The following is a 5,662-nucleotide window of genomic DNA, read 5'->3' as shown; positions in this document are numbered from 1 at the left end:
ATGTTATATTTTGAGACTGATCATAAAAACAAAATGGATTAAAAGAAGAACTAAACAGATCTTTCTCATATTGCAATGATCGATTCTATTTCTTTCACATTAAGTACTGTACTAGTAAATATGTGAAATGACAAACTCACTTTGAAGGTTGGCTTTCATACACATCAGTATTAAGTTTAGATCAAAAGTTACCTCAAGGTGCATTTACTGTTAACATGACTCGATCAAACAGATTAGAGGAAAGAAGAGAAAAGATCGAACTGACAAAGAACTAATGAAGATGGTACAAAGGTGGGTGCCAAGATCCCTCTGGGATCTCTTGGTTTTTTTAGCTCAACTGGTCCTGCATTTATGAAACCATTCACGTGCTCAAACTCATATTCAGTGCTCCAACCCAATTTCTTGTTTCGGTGATAAATTAACCGATGAAATAACTTTTGTCAAAGAAATGAAAGAAGTTTGGATAGACTAAGAAGAGACCCAATGGACCTGCATCGCTCACCTGGTATTAATCTCAAACTGTGAAAAAAGCTACAGGTAAAATATTTATGACTATAAGTCATTCAAAAGAACCTGTTGAAAGATTTTAAACATTTGACCCTTGTGACCTTGAAGTCAAACAAGGTAATTACGTTGAACAAACTTTATAGCCCTTTATCACAGCATGCAACTTGCCAAATATCATCACCCTAGACCATCTGTTTATTGATATTTGGTCATTTGAAGGTTTATACATATTTGACCAAATGTGACCTTTAAAGTGGGTCAATGTCATTCAAATGACTTGATAACCCTCCATCCAAGCATTCTACTGGCCAGATATCAACATTCTGGGTCTCATGGTTATTCATTAGAAGTCATTTAAAGATTTCAACATATTTTAAAATGAGTGAAGGTCATGCATTTGAACTTGGAAGCCCTTCATTCCAGCAAATGCCAAATATCATCACATTAGTCGGAAGAAGTCGTTTAAGGATTTTAACATATTTGACCCCTGTGACATTTAATGTGTGAAGTTCATTTATTTCAACAAACTTTGTAGCCCTTCATCACAGCATGCTACTGACCAAATATTACCATCCTGGTCCTTTTGGTTATTCAGAAGTTGTTTCAAGTTTTTAACATTTTTGACCCCTGTGAACTTAAAAATGGGTGAAAGTCATTTAATATTTGAATAAAATTTGTAGCCCTTCATTTCAGTATGCTTCTGGCCAAATATCATCTTAGGCCTTTTGGTTATTAAGAAGAAGTTGTTTAAAGTAAAATCTTGATGCCGGACGCCGCACTACGACATAAACTCACTTGGCCCTTCGGGACAGGTGAGCTAAAACTGAATATAGTTTTCAATGTTAACACGTCACTTTTTGATTGCGACACCTAATATAAGCGAATTACAAGAAAGTTTGCTTGAGCATGAGAATGTTTCATGAATACGAGCCCTGGTCTAACGGGTGAAAGGAAATAAACTCGAGCCATGTTCAGGGTCACCAGTGCCCCTCAAATATGTCTTGACAAAATTGAAGGCTATCAGTTTGCACTATCTTGTGGGAGAGACAAGACAAATAGTTTAATGCTTTGATACACATCAAAAGATGTTATGGTAGCATAAAGGTAAAATTGACTGGCTTTGAAGTCTGGTGTCGCTTCTTTGCAATCTTCATAGAACAGTTTTTTTTTTTACCTGAGATCAATCAAATAGCTAATCAACTAATCAGCTTCTAAATAATCCAGACTTTGACATCATTAAGTTTTACAGATTTTTATGAGATAAATTAACACAACAATGTTTACAATTAAGTTTTATCCTAATTTATTTAAATTGAAAACAACATATGTTGCAGGATTGAGAAAAACTTCCAAGGAGTTGTCTATGGTGGTCTCGCTCCATAATCCTTTTACTGAAGTAACACTTGTCCTGTTCTAGACTGAACTCCATGGAAACACAATTCTGCAAAACAAAAAAGATGAAAACAATAAATTTCTCAAATTTTCAGATATTTATTCAGCAATACAATCTATTGAAGAATTCTGAAAACTGTCCTGTTGAAATTATTCAGTAGACTTTATTGCTGTTAAATAAATCATGACTCTCAATTTGTTTTGCCATATTGCTGCAGTTCATGTGTGATCATTTTTAGGGTTCAGGTAATTATTGCAAAACATTTCCACAACAAAGTTGCTTGTTTTACATTAATATTCCAATCAACATATTTGTTGAATGACAGATATTCAAAATTAAAAAGCAGTTCAATGCTCCAGACAACAAAAGTTTCATTTAACCTTTAATCTCAATTTGTGGACTTGGTTGCCAAGTGAGGAATTCCAAAATACTCGATATATTCTAGTCAACTGCTATTCCATCTTTGGGTATTGCAGAGTTATCTTCTCTTGGGAGCAGGTATTGATTGTTACGTCATTGGTCTGTGTGAGAAAATTACGTTGTTTTCTCAAAAATTGATGACGTTATTCTCACAAACAAGTGACGTAACAATTAATACCTGCTCCCAAGAGAAGATAACTCTGCAATACGCAAAGACGGAATAGTGGTGGTTAATAAGTACATGACATTTTCTTGAGAAGTTATTTCAAGTCGGTCAACTGCTAGTGGTGGTTTTATACATGTACAAAATTATATTGAAATATTTTCATTTCTTGCGGGTGTTTGTAGGAACATGGGTGTGCAGCTATAGGAAAAGGGAAACAAGTTTTTTCAGTTGGACTTATTCACTACCTTAATTTAAAATCTGTACACTACAATCCTCCTGCACTATGACTATTTCTTCGGAGGTGGTGGTGGAGGTGGCAAGGGATAAGAGTTCTTGACATAGGGGATACGTCCAAGGATCGGCCTGAAGTTGAGCAGATATATAGCCATAGCCAATGCCGTTGTTCCGTAAGCAGCCAGAGCTCCAGTGCTGTGATAGAAAAGAAACAGTAAAGTTTAGTTTTATATCATGACCAGTATGTCTGCAACGCATGTACTATCTACTGAACGAAATAAGCTCTTGTGCTTGAAATGGGGTACAAAAGTAAGGGAAGCTGCGATAACGTAGCTTCTGAAAAGGAGACATTTTTTTTATATTGTGTCGTAACTATCGGGTATCAAAACGACTAATACTTTGATGGCATGAGTTGATCTTTCTGTAACAACGGTCATAAATTTTTTCCATGCCTTACTAGTCTTACGCTCTACCGAATGAGTTAATGAGAAATTCTCCCTAGCCAATTCGGTAGGAAGTGATTAGGCCTGGTATTTTTAATACCAGGGTGACAAACTCCCCCTGCAGCAAAATAAATCGTCTCAAGTTTTCCAGGGGTCAACACGATTCCTTTGCAGGTATCGCTGAGTAATTTTGTCATATCTCCCGGGTCCCTACGTGGGCGCCAATGTAACAGGGGTCATTATGTTTTTCAATGTGTCCGCTAGGAGTCGGACCCGGGACCTGTGGCTTACAAGTCTTACGCTCTACCGAATGAAGAAATTCTCCCTATCCGAGGCGTTACGAAGTTGTTAGTATTTTACCAGGGTGACATTTCCAAGAAAACGATTTGGTATGAAATGAAAACGAAAATTTTGTTTTTGTTTGGACTAAACCTTTTAACAAACGATGTTCAAAAACGATATAGTAAGTTCCTCTATTTATTACTTAATTATCAGCTTAGCCTTACAATGAAACCAAACTTGACCTAGATCAAGGTCGGAGGTTCCATTACAAACTGTGTGAATGTATCGGAAATAACACTGGTGTTTGTACACTCTTTACCTGTGTAACGTCATAAATTTTCCCCTTTTGGTTTTTAAATATGTCAAAAGTGTCCTGGTCCTCCCAAAGAAAGCATTTTTTCCACTGGCAAGCGGTAGCCGCGGAGTACAGGACATCTTGCTTTTTAAGCGTGTTCGCGATAATGACTAATATGTGTGTGCATTCGATACAGCCTTCCCGCAGTTTCAGGCCTAAGACCACAATTAATTTCCCTATATATTCTTACCAAAAGAAAACTGTTTAACATGTGATATAATTTTGCTCGATACCTGATCTGTATCGCTTTTGTTCATCTATGTAAGACACATTTGTGGTGAGTTTTAAATAAACCGGTTGTACTTTGATATAACCCTGAAATTCGTGCTCAGGGAAAAATCTAATATTATTTGTGTATATTGTCTTGTCGTTCTTGAACGATTTACCTCCCTTTACTTGCAGCGATATATTTTGCAAGTCACTAATTACCTCCGTACGTATTTCACAGAAAATAAAACAAATTGCAAACAATCGTTACAGTTTGTAAAAAAAAAAAACTTTTCTTCAACTAAACGCTATCACTAGGGTGTTTTGGGGTCTTTTTGGGTGTTTTGGGGTAAATGGTCGTGCCGGGGCCCAACCTTCCGTCCAAATAACTTTCACACAGATGAATCAACACGTTCTGATCTCACCCATGGGGAGAGACCCAATAGGTTAAATAGAGGTAAGTCTTTAAATTACTGATCTTCTATATACAAACGGGATTTTAACTTTTAAATAAGGATGGAGGCAAACTTTTAAAAGAGTTTCAAGAGGTACTTTGTGAGATCAGTTCGATTGGGCACCCTACCAAAGTAGCAATTGTCACTCTATGAAAACTATCTACAGAAGTTTGAAAACATTCATTCCATGTGAGTGGACCCGTGATTTCTAAATTGCCATATATATATCTAAACTTTATTTATTTTAAAACAATTATGAAACAAGTTATTTCAACTTATATTAATCACTCTTGTTAGCCCGGATGTTAGCGCGCGGAGGTCTTAATGTGGGAGGAAACCGGAGTCCCCGGAGAAATCCAATGTGGCCGGGCAGGTGACTCCATACCTTTTCACCTCCGATTGGGGAATCGAACTCCGGCCGCCTTGGCAAATGACAAATGTGCTATCCATCCACTGCGCCATCCGACCCAAATCTGCTGCCGACGTTCAATGTCCTTTTTTTTAGGCAACCATTATCAAATTATGGCCTGGTGGTTCTTTCAAGTCCCATTTCATCCGTGGTCTGTTAATATCTCAGAAATTACTTAAGGATACCCCGTACCACAGCCAAAAAACTGTTACTACGCATAGGAAACTGTTGTTTTCCGGCATGACTATAGTTTTGAGAAATCATTTCGAAAAAGAAAACCATACTATGCGAGTATGTGGAATTTTTATAAGAAATATTAAAGATGAAATAAAAATATATAATAAAGAACTGTGTAAAAATTCGGCAGGGTTACACAGGGATCCGAGCCCTGGACGTCAGGTTATTATATTATATGCCGGGTCAGCGGATGTGTCCTGGCCGAACTGTGCTACAGTTTTAACAACAAGGAAGGTAAGGGGAGATTACTGTAAAAAAGGAAAACCACAGTCCGCAACAGAGCGTAAAATGAACGTAAGCCTTGGAGTCGATCTCTACCCAGAGTTGTCGGCCCACATAAGTGAGTGCAAGGACCGACAACTCGCGGTAGACATTGCCGTGGAGTATCGATGATGGGTACCAGCGTGCATCAGAAGGATTTCAAGTAATGTCAAATTTGCATGCGAGTACCGTAAAAGTGATATGCCCCATCTATACTCTTGTTCCCTAAAGATTCATTAAATTATTTCAATGATTTCTTTTTCCTTACAGAGAGACACTATAAATGACAAGTT

At 37.3% G+C, this 5,662-nt stretch overlaps 1 long non-coding RNA gene across 1 annotated transcript; it reads right to left on the bottom strand.

Moving 5' to 3' along the window:
* Positions 1-1,786: 1,786 nt before the first annotated feature.
* Positions 1,787-3,923, bottom strand: LOC110465575. Its single transcript, XR_002464627.1, has 3 exons — positions 3,765-3,923; positions 2,732-2,915; positions 1,787-1,948 (listed from the first exon to the last, which is right to left on the bottom strand). It is a non-coding gene; the product is annotated as an uncharacterized LOC110465575 (long non-coding RNA).
* Positions 3,924-5,662: the final 1,739 nt, after the last annotated feature.

This window comes from Mizuhopecten yessoensis, unplaced genomic scaffold (assembly GCF_002113885.1).
Source record: "Mizuhopecten yessoensis strain PY_sf001 unplaced genomic scaffold, ASM211388v2 scaffold11091, whole genome shotgun sequence".
In the NCBI taxonomy this organism is placed as follows: Eukaryota; Metazoa; Mollusca; class Bivalvia; order Pectinida; family Pectinidae; genus Mizuhopecten; species Mizuhopecten yessoensis.
Note: the sequence above shows the minus strand (reverse complement) of the source record. Positions and strands in the feature narration are given on the sequence as shown.